Raw genomic sequence first — 16,596 nt, forward strand, 5'->3', positions numbered from 1 at the left:
ACACCCGAGAGCTGGCCAGTGAAAGCTCCAAAACTCATTGGAAGTCTTCCTACCACAAAGCCCACAATGCTCTTTCTCTATCTATGTCAGCACTCAAACTTCAAAGTGCATCAAAACCAAGAGGAGAGATAAAGCTTGGTAAAACAGAGTCTACCGTGCCCCATTCCTACAGTTTCTGATTTAGTAGGTGTGGAGTAGTAGCTGAGAATTTGCATTTCTAACGTTGTGCCCAGTGATGCTAATGCTGCTGGTCTAGGGAACAGACTTTGAGAACTACAGATCTATGCCATACTGACGAGTCATGAATATGCAGTCTAATATGGGTTAAGAATCTCAGGGATATTGAGGTATGTACCCTCTATCCCTACACTCTGAAGAGTTGATCAAGAAAGGATGCTGTACTTTGTCAAATGCTTTTTCTGCATCTATTGAGAGGATCATATGGTTCTTGTTCTTTCTTTTCTTAATGTATTGTATCACATGGATTGATTTGCGGATGTTGAACCAAACTTGCAGCCCAGGAATAAATCCCACTTGGTTGTGGTGAATAATCCTTTTAATGTACTGTTGGATCCTATTGGCTAGCATTTCGGTGAGAATTTTTGCATCTATGTTCATCAGGGATATTGGTCTGTAATTCTCCTTTTTGATGGGGTCTTTGGTTTGGGGATCAAGGTAATGGTGGCCTCATAAAATGAATTTGGAAGTTTTCCTTCCATTTCTATTTTTTGGAACAGTTTCAGAAGAATAGGTATTAATTCTTTAAATGTTTGGTAGAATTCCCCTGGGAAGCCATCTGGCCCTGGGCTTTTGATTGTTGGGAGATTTTTGATGACTGCTTCAATTTCCTTAGTGGTTATAGGTCTGTTCAGGTTTTCTATTTCTTCCTGGTTCAGTTTTGGTAGTTGATACATCTCTAGGAATGCATCCATTTCTTCCAGATTATCTAATTTGCTAGCACATAGTTGTTCATAATATGTTCTTGTAATTGTATTTCTTTGGTGTTGGTTGTGATCTCTCCTCTTTCATTTATGAGTTTATTTATTTGGGTCCTTTCTCTTTTCTTTTTGATAAGTCAGGCCAGGGGTTTATCAATCTTATTAAATCTTTCAAAGAACCAGTTCCTAGTTTCGTTGATCTGTTCTACTGTTCTCTTGGTTTCTATTTCATGGATTTCTGCTCTGATCTTTATTATTTCTTTCTCCTGCTGGGTTTAGGCTTTATTTGCTGTTCTTTCTCCAGCTCCTTTAGATGTAGGGTTAGGTTGTGTATTTGAGACCTTTCTTGTTTCTTGAGAAAGGCTTGTATTGCTATGTAAATTCATCAAATAACCTAATCAAAAGACTGAATGCAAACTGGATTTTAAAAAAAAAAAACTCAACAGTATACTACCTATAGGAGACACATATTACATTCAAGATACAAATAAGTCAAAAGTAAAAAGATGAAAAACATGGCTAGAATGTCTAGTACAATGTTGACTAGAATTGGTGAGAGTGGACATCCTTGTCTCATTCTTGAAATTAGGGCAAAATTATTCAGTCTTCACTACTAAGTATGAAATGAACTGTATGTTTTTCATAGATGTTCTATACCAGGTTGAGGAAATTTCCTCTATTCCTAGTTTGTTGAGTGTTTTAATATGGAAAATTGTGGGATTTTGTCAAATGCTTCATTTCTATCAAATGAGATGACTATGTGAATTTTCTCCTTTATTCTATGTTTTAGAGGGGGGGGTGAAGGGCAGAGGGAGAGGGAGAAAGAATATCTTAAGCAGGCTCCATGCCCAGCACAGAGCCCAACACGGATGCTTTAGTGGTTATATATGCATCAAATAAAATACATTTCAGAGCAAAAAATGATACTGGAAATGATGAAGGACATTTTATAATGATAAAAAGGCCAATTCATGAGGAAGGTATAACAATTATAAACATATATGTATCTAACAATAGAGCTCCCAAAGTACATGTAACACAAACAATGACAAAATTGAAAGGAGAAATAAACAATAAACAATTCAACAATAATAGTTGGAGAATCCAATAACCTACTTTCAGTAATGGTTAGAACTAGACAGAAACTTGGGGCACCTGGGTGGCTCAGCTGTTAAATGTCTGCCTTCGACTCAGGTCATGAGCCCAGGGTCCTGGGATCAAGCCCTGCATTGGGCTCCCTGCTTAGTGGAAGCCTGCTTCTCCCTCTCCCACTCCCCCTGCTTGTGTTCCCTCTCTCACTGTGTGTGTGTGTCTCTCTCTCTCTCTGTCAAATAAATAAATAAAATCTTTTTAAAAAAAAGAACTAGACAGAAAATCAATACGGAAATATAAGACTTGGACACATCAGAAACCAATTAGACCTAACATACCTCTATAGAACGCCCCACCCAACAACAGCAGAAAACACATTCTTCTCAGGTGGACATAGAATATTCTCCCACTTAGACTATGTGCTAGTCCATAAAACAATCCTCAATAAATTTGAAAGAACTGAAATCATAGAGTATGTTCTATGACCACATGGAATATTAGAAATTACTAATGGAAATAAAGTTGAGAAATTCACAAGTGTGCAGAAAATAAACACACTACTAAGTTGTAAATGGGTAAAATGAGAAATCACAAGGGAAATTAGAAAATACTTAGAGATAAATGAAAATGAAGATACAACACACAAAAACATAGGGCACGTAGCTAAAGCAGGGCTTACTGTACAATTTATAGCTACAAATACTTATATTTAAGATGTCAAATTATTAACCTTTCCTCTTAAGATACTGGAAAGAGAAGAACAAAATAAAAATAAAGCAAGTATAAGCAAGGAAATATTAAAGCAACATATAAAATGGATTATGCATTATGGCCAAGTGGGATTTACTTCAGAAATGCATGAGTGGGGGCATCTAGGTGGTTCAGTCAGTTAAGCCTCTGCCTTCAGCTCAGGTCATGATCCCTGGGATCGAGCTCCACATCAGGCTCCCTGCTCAGGGGAGCTTGTTTCTCCCTCTCCCTCTGCCCCTGCTCATGTTCTCTCTCTGGCTCACTCTCTCTCTCTCAAAAAAATAAATAAAATCTTAAAAAAAAAAAGAAATGTATGGATGGTTCAACATGAAAATCAATGTCATGCATTACATTAAGAGAATAAAGGAGAGTGGGGCACCTGGGTAGCTTAGTTGGTTAATGCCCGACTCTTGATTTCAGCTCAGGTCATGATCTCAGGGTCCATCATCTTTGTGCTGGGCAAGGAGTCTGCTTAAGATATTCTCTCTCTCTCCTTCTCCTTCTGCCCCTTGACCCCCCCCAAAAAACATAGAATAAAGGAGAAAAATCACATAGTCATCTCAGTTGATAGAAATGAAGCATTTGACGAAATCCAACAATTTTCCTTATTAAAACACTCAACAGACTAGGAAGAGAGGAAATTTCCTCAACCTGGTATAGAGCTTCTATGAAAAACATACAGTTCACTTCATACTTAGTAGTGAAGACTGAATAATTTCCCCCTAATTCAAGAATGAGACAAGGACGTCCACTCTCACCAGTTCTAGTCAACATTATACTGGAGATTCTAGCCATGGCATACACACACACACACACACACACAAAAGAAATAAAAGGTATCCAGATTGGAAAGGAAGTAGAAAAACTATATTCGGGGCACCTGGGTGGCTCAGATGGTTAAGCATCTGCCTTTGGCTCAGGTCGTGATCTCCAGGTCCTGGGATCAAGCCCCATGTCTCTCCCCCCTGTTCGTGCTCTCTTGCTCTCTCTCTCTCTCTCTCTCTTTCCCAAATGAATAAAATCTAAAAAAAGGGAAAAAAAGAAAAACTATATTTGCAGATGACATGATCTTGTCATGTAAAATATTCAAATGGAATCAGTAAAAATACCAATTAGAATAAACAAATTTAGCAAGGTTGTAGGTTACAAAATAAATATATAAAAACAAATCATGTTTCTATATACTAGCAATGAACAATCCAAAAATGAAATTAAGAAAACCATTTACAATAGTAAAAGATTCTGAACCCAATTTCAATGTGTATGTTGCATGGGGCAGATTCCCACACAAAGAAGAATTTAATTATGACACTATCTACCTGGAGATAGAATCAGATTCTATGGGTTAAGGAATCAGTCCCACAAGACTGCCCTCTACTTCAGAGGTCAATTGGAAGTCAAGAAGTTCCCAGGACCCCCATCTAGGGTTTGATTAACTTGCTAGAGCAGCTCACAAAACTCAGGAAACCCATTTACTTAATGGATTACCAATTTATTACAAAGGATACTAAAAAATCTGATTTCCGGGAAAGATGGTGAAATAGGAAGACCCTAAGCTCACCTCATCCGATGGATACAACAACTAGATAACACCCACATCAGTGCAAATAACCCAGAAAACACCCCAAAGACTGGCAGAACAGACTCCACAGCTAAATATAAAGAAGAGGCCACATCTAAGGAAGTAGGAAAGGCAGAGATGTGTGGTCTAGAGCTAAACTGACCCAGAGGGCTGTCCAAGGGAGGGAGGGATGCCACAGGCATTAAGAGGGGAGATCGTTACACCAGGTAACCCAGGCACAGGGAACCTGCACAGGAAAGATGAATCTCCATAACATTGGCTTTGAAAACCAAAAGGGCCCAATTTCACAAGTTCTTACAATCAGCAGAGGTTAACACCTAGAACTTCATAAAAATCAGCAGGCAGGACTCTGGGAAGGACAGGAGTGCAAAAGGAGAGTCCCCACCCTTAAAGAGACAGCACAACAAACAGCCCTGGGAAGACACAGCATAGAACCAGCAGTTTGAAAAACACTTGGGATATACAAGAGGTAGATTTGTTTACTAATCTCAAAGCTGTGCTGGAGAGGCAGGGATCTTTGGGAGATTTCTCCAAGAACAGAAGAGCTGACAGGCACCATTTCCCTTCCCTACACCCAGCCTAGATAAACAACACTGCAGAAAAGAGTGAAGCACAAAAAGCACTACACCTAGCTTGCTCACAGGACACCCTGCCCCATATTCTCCTGTGGACACACCCCCTCCAGCTTCAAGTCCCCTCCACAGCAGTCTTGAGCAACCCTTGCTAACAGGAGGCATTCAGCCCCATGTTCTCCTACAGAACTGCCCCCACCTTGGCTGGAGTCCATCAAAAGCAGTGCCACAACCAACAGACACATGAAAAGATGCTCAACATCATGTTCATCGTCAGGGAAACATAAATCAAAACTACAATGAGGTATCACCTCACACCTGTCAGAATGGCTACAATCAACAACACAAGAAACAACAGGTGTTGGCAGGGATGTGGTAAAAAAGGAACATTCATTCACTATTGGTGGGAATGCAAACTGGTGCAGTCACTCTGGGAAATAGTATGGAGCTTCCTCAAGAAGTTAAAAATAGAGCGACCCTACAATCCAGCATGTACACTCCTGGGTATTTACCCAAAGGATACAAGAACACTAATTCAAAGGGATACATGCACCCCTGTGTTTATAGCAGCATTATTTACAATAGCCAAATTATGGAAACAACCCAAGTGTCCATCAACTGATGAATGGATAAAGAAGATGTGGCATACATATACAATGGAATATTATTCAGCCATCAAAAAGAATGAAATCTTGCCATTTGTAACAACATGGCTGGAGCTAGAGAGCAGAATGGTAAGTGAAATAAGTCAGTCAGAGAAAGACAAATACCATATGATTTCACTCATATGTGGAATTTAAGAAACAAAACAAACAAGCAAAGGGAAAAAAGAGAGAGAGAGAAAGCAAGAAACAAGACTCTTAACTATAGAGAACAAACTGATGGTTACCAGAGGGGAGCTGGGTGGGGGAATGGGTTAACTACATGATGGGGATTAAGGAATGCACTTGTCATGATGAGCGCAAGGCAATGTACGGAAGTGCTGAATTACTATGTTGTACACCTGAAACTAATATAGCACTGTACGTGAACTATACAGGAATTGAAATTTTTAAAAAAGTGTGAGAAATGTTAACATGTGAGGAACCTAGGTTGAGTATAAAGTTTATATAGAAATTTCTTATAATATTTTGTAACTATTCTATAAATTTAAAAATATAAAGTTAATGAAAAACCTCAAAATTGTATTTATACAATAACTAAATATATTTTTAAAAAATTGGAATGATACTTTTTTTTCAGTTTATACCTTTCAACCACCTCCACCCAATTCTCACACCCCTCAACCCTGTCTCTGGCAAATACCAATCTGTTCTCTGTTTTTATGAGTTCAGGTTTTTAGATTTCCACATATAAATGAAGTCATACAGTATTTTTTCTCTGACTTATTTTACATAACATAATGCCCTAACATTATAGTCATGCTATCACAAATAACAGGATACTCTTCTTTTTATGGCTGAATAATATTCCATTGTACATATATACCACAACTACTTTATCAATTCATCCACCACTGGACATTTAGGTTATTTCCATGTCTTGGCTATTATAGATAATGCTGCTATGAACATGGGGGTGCAAATATCTATTCGAGATAGTGATCTTGTTTTCTTCAGATGTATTATATACCCAGACAGGGGATTCCTGGATCATATGGTGGTTCTAGTTTTTAATTTTTTGAGGAACCTCCATACTATTTTCCATAGTTGTTACACCAATTTACATTCCCACCAACAGTGCAAGAGGGTTCCCCTTTCTCTACATGCTTCCCTTTCCTCCATATCTCTTTTCTTTCTGAGGAAAGCAATTCTAACAGGTACAAGGTGACATTTCATCATGGTTTTGATTCTCATTTCCCTGATAATTAGTGATGTTGAGCATCTGTTCATGTACTTGTTAGCCATCTGTATATCGTCACTGGAAAAAACATCTACTCAGATCCTCTACCCACTTTTTAATTGGACTGCTTGATTTTGTATACTGTTGTATTAATAGTGGTTGAACTAAAGTGGTGGATCCTGAAGTGATTTGTTTTCCTCTTATTTTCCAAATATTTTTTATGCAGTTACATTACCTTTATATCGAAAAAGATTATTCAGAAAAAATGCATAAAATATATATGGATAAAATGGGACAAGATAGAAATATTTAAGAGCTAAGCTTACAGCTAAAAAATTTTTCAATATTATTACAATAGTATTTTGATAGTAAATAATACCCTTTTATTTTATTTTTTTTAAGATTTTATTTATTTATTTGAGAGAGGGAGAATGAGAGACAGAGAGCACGAGAGGGAAGAGGGCCAGAGGGAGAAGCAGACCTCCCACCGAGCAGGGAGCCCCATGCGGGACTCAATCCCGGGACTCCAGGATCATGACCTGAGCCAAAGGCAGTCGCCCAACCAACTGAGCCACCCAGGCGCCCTAAATAATACCCTTTTTAAAGAAAGCACAGAGACTATTAGCAGAGATACAAACTGCATGGCCTTGAGATACACATACTGTTATATTTGGTGGTGTTCTGGCTAAAATAAAATATCAGTGGAGTCCTCTGAGCACTGAATGGTTGTCAGAACTGATGAGCTGAGGAGAGAAGTGACAAAGAAGACAAACCTCTATTAATAGCAGAACAATAGAGTCTGATGAGAAATGAACAAGCAAAGAAACAACTGTGAAATTCAAGAGAAAACAAAGGGATCTACAGAAATGACAAATGCAGCATGCCCGTTAGTCTGTAGCATGAAACAATCTAATTAGGCAATAGGGAGAGAATGGGGGCCTCTCCTGGAATGCAGCAGATGGCTAAGAGTGGCTGCTTCAGCAGAATGCTAAAAATGCCTTTAGAACCTAGGATATCAACACAAGAAGATTCACAAGAGGAACCAATATAACCTCTGATCTTACAAAAGGGGAAACCAAGGCCCAGAGAACAGGGGAAGGGTCTTATGTAAAGTCCACAGTGAATTCTGGGAGGGCTAGGACTGAATCCCAGACCAGAACTCTTTCCACCAACATCAGTTGCTTTCCCCAAAGTGTGTATGCTGAGAATGTCACTATTTTTATGAAGGGAATCTAAAACTCCCGAACAATCATGCAGTTGACCCTTGAACAACACAGTTTGAACTGCATGGATCCACTTACACACGGGTTTGTTTCTTTGTTTTTCATAAATGTGGTACAGTACTCTAAATGTATTTTCTATTTTATTAATAACATTTTCTTTTCTTTAGCTTACTTTATTGTAAGAATATAGTATGTAATACATAAAACATTATAAAATATTTGTTAATCAACTATTTTATGTTAACAGTAAAGCTTCCGGTCAATAGTAGGCTATTAATAAAGTTTTGGGGGAGTCAAAAGTTACATGTGGATTTGTGCACAGGGGAGAGGGGTCAGTGCCCCTAATCCTTACATTGTTCAAGGGCCAACTGTACTCCAAATTAGGTTCATCATGAAAATGGGGCAATGTAATCTCAATTTCTCTATAGAGAATTTCTCTGAGAAAATAATCCAATTTCTTTAACTTGAGACAATTGCTCCTGTGTATTTACAACACAGGACTAAGGTGTAGGAAGGAAATGCATTTTTGTGCACCATTTCACATTTGTAAATATGATCATTGCTATATGTCACAGGAAAGACACATATCCAAAGCCCATCTCTTTCACCTACTCTCTGGCTTCTGCCTAGACATATTCTCTAGTGTCTTCAGTACAAATGGCAGGAGGCCTGAGCTCCTAGTGGTGTCTGCCATTTTACAGCTAAGTGATCCTTAGCTCCATTTCCTTCATCAATAAAATAGGGAGCTCTACAGGATGACTTCAAAGGTCTCTCCCAGTTCTAATATCCTATGATTCTGTGAACCTAAGTTAACACTGCTATCATCAAACTTTCAAAACCTCCATATTAAATTTGTATTTCCTTATGAGAAAATTAGGAACTCGGGCGCCTGGGTGGCTCAGATGGTTAAGCATCTGCCTTCGGCTCAGGTCATGATCCCCGGGTCCTGGGATCGAGTCCCGCATCGGGCTCCCTGCTCCTTGGGAGCCCGCTTCTCCCTCTGCCTCTCTCTCTCTGTCTCTCATGAATAAATAAATAAATCTTTAAAAAAAAAAAAAAGAAAATTAGGAACTCTCCTCAGAGAAACCAGTGGGCCCTAATGGCCTAAATTCAAAATCTAGGAGCTGAAGTTATGAATTATATTCCCAACTCTAATAAGAAGTTCTCTAGGTGAGTCTGGGAGAAGTCACAAAGCAAGGAACCATTCTACCCTGGGTCATTTAGTCAGTCAAACTAACATCTCAGGAACACTAATTTTGCAAGAATTTTGATGAGAAAAGACTTACGGATTTTGGAGATAAAAGGTATCTTCAACAACCGAACAACACTTGAACAGAGTAGCCAATCAAGAAGACATGCTGGCCTGGGAATCAGTAGACCTGGAATCAGTCCTAATGTGCCAATTACCAGTGTGTGACCTTAATAGGAACAAGAGGCTGGGAGCAGGAAGGACACTAATATTCACTGAGTACCTATTATATGCCAGGCACATGAGTTGATCTGAAAATAATAATGGAGGCCTATCTCCCCCAAGATATCTTCCAGCTTAAACATCCAAATTTAATCTCCATCGGTGTTTAAAGAACAAGGTAGAAAAGCAGGTGGACTGAATCATGCAAAATGTATTTGGAATTTTGATTTTATAACAGGCTTGAAAGGAAAACAAGATCAGTGAAGGTGGCGGGCATAGCTGACAGAGAGAATACCATATAATTAAATTTTCAGGAGGAAACTACTAAGTATGAAAGCAGAAAATGGAGAAAAGAGAGAGGATAGCAGCTATATGAACATGAACAGAGCAAACAAACAAACAACAAACAAACAAACTAGGGGAATAATGAAACATGAGATTAAAAAGAATTAATAAAGGGAGCTAATTAAACATTTACCAAAAAATGCAAAACTATCTAAAGAATATAAGATACGCTTAGAGAAAAAGACTGAAAGAAAACATGTCAAAAAAAAGTGGTTACTGGGGACTGTGCATGATTGTTACTTTCTTATTTATATCTTCTGTATTTTCTAAATTTTCTTAGCAAGCATATATTGATATTATCATTATAGTGAGAAAGAGGATAAATCTCATGTAAAATGTTTACTCAGTATCTAAAAAAAAAAAGTAATATATATTTGGCTGTGACTACAAAAATAAAGAGACGTTTACCCAGGTGAGAAGGGATGAGAAAATTCTGGGCAAAAGAAATAGCCAATAAAGAGATAATGAATATGGAAAAAAACAGAAATATTCTAAGAACCTCAAGCAGTTGGCAAGTACCGTTATGGGCAAGAATAGTAGGAAATAAATCTGGAAAAGTCTTATAAGTAGAAGAACAACTATGAAGAGCTTTGTATGTCATACAAAGAAGTTTAAATTTCAACCTACAAAAGCTTTTATGAACCAAAGAATAACCAAATCATATTTACATGGTAAAAAGAGCTTTTTAACATGCCAAGTGTTTCCAAAATATAAGACTGCCTCTGCCATATTTTATCTTTTACACATTATCTTTTAGTGGCTTCTTTATTTATCAGAAATTCTTATGGCATTCCCTCAACCAGATTTCAACAACATGAAAATGTCAGGGGAGGGGGAAGAAAGAGGCAAGAAATTCAGTAGCATTATTTCCTCTCTTCTAACCCCTGTCTATAAGTTCAGGGGTGCTCTCAAAAGAGAATTACAAAATTCTCATTTGTCTGTTATCAGTACTAAGTGTCTCAGAAAATAAGGAACAGCACTAATTTAAAATATTCTATCCTGTTGTTACTTTAAGCACGTAAGTACATTGCTATTAATAAAGAGCATATATTTCAAATTTGGGTTCACTAAGAATGGTGACCATAGTATGGCTAGTTGTAAATATGCCTATCTTTCCCATTAGGCCATGTGCTACCTATAAGTTGGCACTGTGTTTACTTCATCTCTCTATCTCCTAGGCCTAGCACAGAACTTCATGGTAGCCTCACGGCATCGAGTGGGTAAAACCCTCTTAAGAGTCTTCAACTTTGCTTCCAGCCTAAGCTAGAGCCAGTGGGCCTCCAGCCTAGCAGAGCTTTCACCATGGCCCTCAGCGATGCTGACATGCAAAAGCAGATTAAGCATATGGTGGCTTTTATTGAACAAGAAGCCAATGAGAAAGCAGAGGAAATAGATGTGAAGGCAGAGGAAGAGTTCAACATTGAGAAAGGTCATCTTGTGCAAACCCAAAGACTGAAGATTATGGAATACTACGAGAAGAAAGAAAAGCAGATTGAGCAGCAGCAGAAAATCCAGATGTCTAATTTGATGAATCAAGCAAGGCTCAAAGTCCTCAGAGCAGGAGATGACCTTATTACAGACCTACTAAATGAAGCAAAACAGAGACTCAGCAAAGTGGTAAAAGATACAACCAGGTACCAGGTGCTGCTGGATGGACTGGTCCTTCAGGGTTTGTACCAACTGTTAGAGCCCCGAATGACTGTTCGTTGCAGGAAGCAGGATTTCCCTCTGGTAAAGGCCGCAGTGCAAAAAGCGATTCCTATGTACAAAATTGCCACCAAAAAAGATGTTGATGTCCAATTTAATCAGGAGGCCTACCTGCCTGAGGAAATAGCTGGTGGAGTTGAGATCTACAATGGGGATCGTAAAATAAAAGTTTCCAATACCCTAGAAAGCTGGCTGGATCTCATAGCCCAGCAGATAATGCCAGAAGTACGGGGAGCCTTATTTGGTGCAAATGCCAACAGGAAGTTTTTGGACTAAACCTTTGGGTGAGGCAGAGTTTATCCACTGCTCTCCTGCTGTAATGCGAAAGTTTCTGATATTTGAAGAAACAAGATATCCTCTTTGCTGTTGTAATATTCTATATTTATCAGTGGATTCTCTCTGTAGCTAATGCCCTTGGCCTAATTGTTAACAGGAGAGAAAGTCTGACTTACTATGAGCAGGAAACCTCCTTCTTAGCTTATCTGAAAGTAGCACAACTTTCATCTGCTTCTGTAGCATGAAGGTGAGGGTATCAGATGGTGGTTACTGGAGCTTCCCCGAGTCTCTGCTCTTCCTCTCATCTTCTGCTGTCGTTCTCAAGTCTAGAGGGTGATGTGTATGGTGTTCTCTGACATTCAGTCTCTGCTCTTTAGGCTTCAGATGCATGGGGGGGGCATGCATTCCTACCAGCACTAGTAGCACTGTTCACCTGTTTGGGCCTAGAAGCGTTCCTCATCTGTAAATGTGATTTAGAATCTAAGCCATGAATCGGTCTTATTTATTAAAACAAAAGGTTTACATGGCAAAAAAAAAAAGAGTCTTAAACTTTGTAAAATTTCCCACAGAACATTCATTTCATTCCTAAAAGATTTTCCTCTTAAGATTTAGTAGTTTGTTCCTAGAAAAATCCTTTAGAAGTTTTTTTTTATTTCATATTAATTCACAAAAGAAATGGGGGGGGGAACAAGCCCTCTCCAAAGCACATTACTGTTAGTAAGAAGTAAATTATCAGCAGAGCCCACTGACCTGCTATGTACACATTTCTCATAAGCTTTAACCTCTATGTAAAGGAATAATATCACCAGAGCTACAATTACAATGTGAGTATTTATGGGCAGAAAAATGAGGACAAGGCCTAGACACCTCAGCTATGGGAAAACAATCCATTATTAAAATAAACACAAGGCTTAGAATGGAAAGCAACTTGGGTTTCACTGGGGATTTTGATGAAACTAAAACACAAAACCTTTCATAAAGTCATTTCAATGTCAGAATTAGATAGGGCTTTGATATAAAGTAGGAAGAGAAAAAGTATGTTTTAAAACCAGTTACAGGAAAGAGCAGCATCCAAGGGCAGAGGAGCTTCTCAATGCTTTGGGATAAGGAAAAAGAATGTTGTTGACAAAGGGAAAGAAAAGTTTCTGCATTAGAAAGACATAAATGTTGGCGAGGTTGTGGAGAAAGGGGAAGGAACCCTCTTACACTGTTGGTGGGAATGCACGTTGGTACAGCCACTTTGGAAAACGGTGTGGAGGTGCCTCAAAAAATTAAGAATAGAGCTACCTTATGACCCAGCAATTGCACTCCTGGGTATTTACCCCAAAGACACAGATGTAGTGAAAAGAAGGGGCACATGCACCCCAATGTTCATAGCAGCAATGTCCGCAATAGCCAAACTGTGGACAGAGCCGAGATGCCCTTCAACAGATGAATGGATAAAGAAGATGTAGTCCATATATACAATGGAATATTACTCAGCCATCAGAAAGGATGAATACCCAACTTTTACAACAACATGGATGGGACTGGAGGAGATTAGGCTAAGTGAAATAAGTCAAGCAGAGAAAGTCAATTATCATATGGTTTCACTTATTTGTAGAACATAAGGAATAGCATGGAGGACATTAGGAGAAGGAAGGGAAAAATGAAGGGGGGGGGAATCAGAGGGGGAGATGAACCATGAGAGACTATGGACTCGGAGAAACAGAGTTTTAGAGGGGTGGTGGGTGGAGGGATGGGTTAGTCCGGTGATGGCTATTAAGGAGGGCACGTACTGCATGGAGGACTGGGTGTTATACGAAAACAATGAATCATGTAACACTACATCAAAAACTAATGATGTATTGTATGGTGACTAACACAATATAATAAAATCAAATTAAATTAAATTAAAAAAAGAAAGACAAAAAAATCAGAATAACGGGGAGATTAAGTGAAGTTTTTTTTTAAATACCTTTATCGAGATATACTTCATATATCATAAAATTCACCCATTTAAAGTGTAAAAGGTAAACTTATGTTGTTTTTTATTTCCTACTTAAAAACAAACTACAGGGGTGCCTGACTGGCTCAGTAGTTGGGTGTCTGCTTTTGGCTGGGGCCATGATCCCGTAGTCCTGGGATCGAGCCCCATGTCGGGCTCCCTGCTCCACGGGAGGCCTGCTTCTCCTTCTCCCACTCCCCCTGCTTGTGTTCCCTCTCTCACTGTGTCTCTCTCTGTAAAACAAAATAAAATAAAATAAAATACAACACTATACTCTTGGGGCACCTGGGTGGCTCAGTCGTTAAGCATCAGCCTTTGGCTCAGGTCTTGATCCTGGAGTCCCAGGATCGAGTCCCGCATCGGGCTCTCTGCTCGGCGGGAAGCCTGCTTCTCCCTCTCCCACTCCCCCTGCTTCTGCTCCCTCTCTCACTGTCTCTCTCTCTCTGTCAAATAAATAACAAAATCTTTAAAAAATAAAAAAATAAAAAAACAAACTATGCCCTTTTTAGAACATTAAAGCATGGCATCTTCAAATAATGTCAAAAAAAATGATAATTCCTTATCATTCTCCCTTAAGTGAAATCATTTGTAAGATTCCATTCTATCTAATAATTTTCACTGCATAATTTCTTCATTGCTAAGTCCATAACTTTTTTGACATATACTCAGTGTAGCTATACAACAAAGCATGCAGCAAGTCGTTTTTTCTTGCTAAGATATAATCCTGTAAAAAGTTAGCAGTGAAGCAAAATAGGTAGCCAGATCTTTCAATGCTATCAATTCAACATTCCCAGATCATAGTGAAGACTCCTCAACAATGGATGTTCAAATCCAAAAAGTTACAAAAAGTCCATTAGTTCAAAGAACGAGGCTTCTGACTCAGATATACATTTTGAATTCACAAATATTCACACAAAATCAGTATCTATTCTGACAAAACAGCACTGAAATGATTTTAGCCATTAATAATCCCTCTGGACTAGAAAGGGGAACCCTCCTACACTGTTGGTGGGAATGCAAGCTGGTGCAACCCCTCTGGAAAACAGTATGGAGGTTCTTCAAACAGTTGAAAATAGAGCTACCCTACGATCCAGCATTTGCACTACTGGGTATTTACCCCAAAGATACAAATGTAGGGATCCGAAGGGGTACGTGCACCCCAATGTTTATAGCAGCAATGTCCACAACAGCCAAACTGTGGAAAGAGCCAAGATGTCCATCGACAGATGAATGGATAAAGAAGATGTGGTATATATACACAATGGCATATTATGCAGCCATCAAAAGGAATGAGATCTTGCCATTTGCAACGACGTGGATGGAACTGGAGGGTGTTATGCTGAGTGAAATAAGTCAATCAGAGAAAGACATGTATCATATGACCTCACTGATATGAGGAATTCTTAATCTCAGGAAACAAACTGAGGGTTGCTGGAGCGGTGGGGGGTGAAAGGGATGGGGTGGCTGGGTGATAGACACTGGGGAGGGTATGTGCTGTGGTGAGCACTGTGAATTGTGCAAGACTGTTGAATCACAGATCTGTACTTCTGAAACAAATAATGCAACATGGTATGTTTAAAAAAAAAGAAAAAAGAAGATAGCAGGAGGGGAAGAATGAAGGGGAGTAAGTCAGAGGGGGAGATGAACCATGAGAGATGATGGACTCTGAAAAACAAACTGAGGGTTCTAGAGGGGAGGGGGTGGGGGATGGGTTAGCCTGGTGATGGATATTCAAGAGGGCACGTTCTGCGTGGAGCCCTGGGTGTTATGCACAAACAATGGATCATGGAACAGTACATCAAAAACTAATGATGTAATACATGGTGATTAACATAACAATAAAATTTTAAAAATTAATTAAAAAAAACAATAATCCCTCTGGACTGTTGAGTAGCATTTGAACCGCCATGATGAAGTAAAAAGAACACTGGCTTTGTAGTTCAAATTCTGGCCATAGTTCCTACTGTCTTTGTGACCTTACGTAAGGCTGTCCTTATCCCTAATGTTCCATACCTCTAGGCCAAACACTCCTTCAAATGACATGGGCACACATATCTTAGGCACATTTTGGGGGACTAGCATACATGACCAGACTCTTTCTCCACACACACAACTGCCTTTGGACTTTATTTTCAATATTGGCTCTTCCTGGTTACTATAGATTTAATGTTTGTGTCCCTCCCAAAATTCGTATTTTGAACCCTAATACCCAGTTGTAATGCTGTCAGGAGGTAGGGCCTTTGAGGGGGTGCTTACATCATGAGGACAAAGCCTTCATGAATGGGATTTGTGCTCTTATAAAAGAAGTCCCAGAGAGCTCACTTGTCCCCTTCTGCCATGTGAGGCTACAGCAAAAAGACACAATCTATGAACTAGAAATCAGGCCCTCCCCAAATACTGAATCTGCCCGCACCATGATCTTGGTCTTCCCAGCCTCCAAAACTGGGAGAAATAAACTTCCATGGTTTATAAGCTTCCCAGTTTATGGTATATTTGTTATATAGAAGCCCAAATAGACTAGAAGCCCAGTAGACCCTGGTTCTACTGCAGATTGCCTTTGCACTAGAACTGCAACTTTTTCCTAGTTCTCCAACCTGCGGGCCTCCCCGATCAGATTTTGAATTTGGCAAGCCTCCACAATTGTGTGAGTCAATTCCTTAAAATAAATACCTTTCTATACATATACACATCTTATTGCTTCTGTTTCTCTGGAGAACCCTGACTAATACAGCAAAATCTCACCTCCAAATGCAGAGTTTTTAAGAACAGGCTCCACAATGTGTCTGAACCTTGAAAATATCATGCTAAGTGGAAGGAAGGAAGAAAGGAAGGAAGGAAGGAAGGAAGGAAGGAAGGAAGGAAGGAAGGAAG

At 39.1% G+C, this 16,596-nt stretch overlaps 1 protein-coding gene and 1 pseudogene across 3 annotated transcripts in view; one reads left to right on the forward strand and one right to left on the reverse strand.

Annotated features, from left to right (window-relative positions):
• OPHN1 (oligophrenin 1) overlaps nt 1-16,596 on the reverse strand; it is a 498,955-nt gene that overhangs the window by 382,376 nt on the left and 99,983 nt on the right. The window lies entirely within an intron of this gene.
• On the forward strand, nt 11,012-11,741 carry LOC112814919 (V-type proton ATPase subunit E 1 pseudogene; annotated as a pseudogene).

Source organism: Callorhinus ursinus, unplaced genomic scaffold (assembly GCF_003265705.2).
Source record: "Callorhinus ursinus isolate GAN/ISIS: 27379988/994484 unplaced genomic scaffold, GSC_fseal_2.0 scaffold66, whole genome shotgun sequence".
NCBI lineage: Eukaryota > Metazoa > Chordata > Mammalia > Carnivora > Otariidae > Callorhinus > Callorhinus ursinus.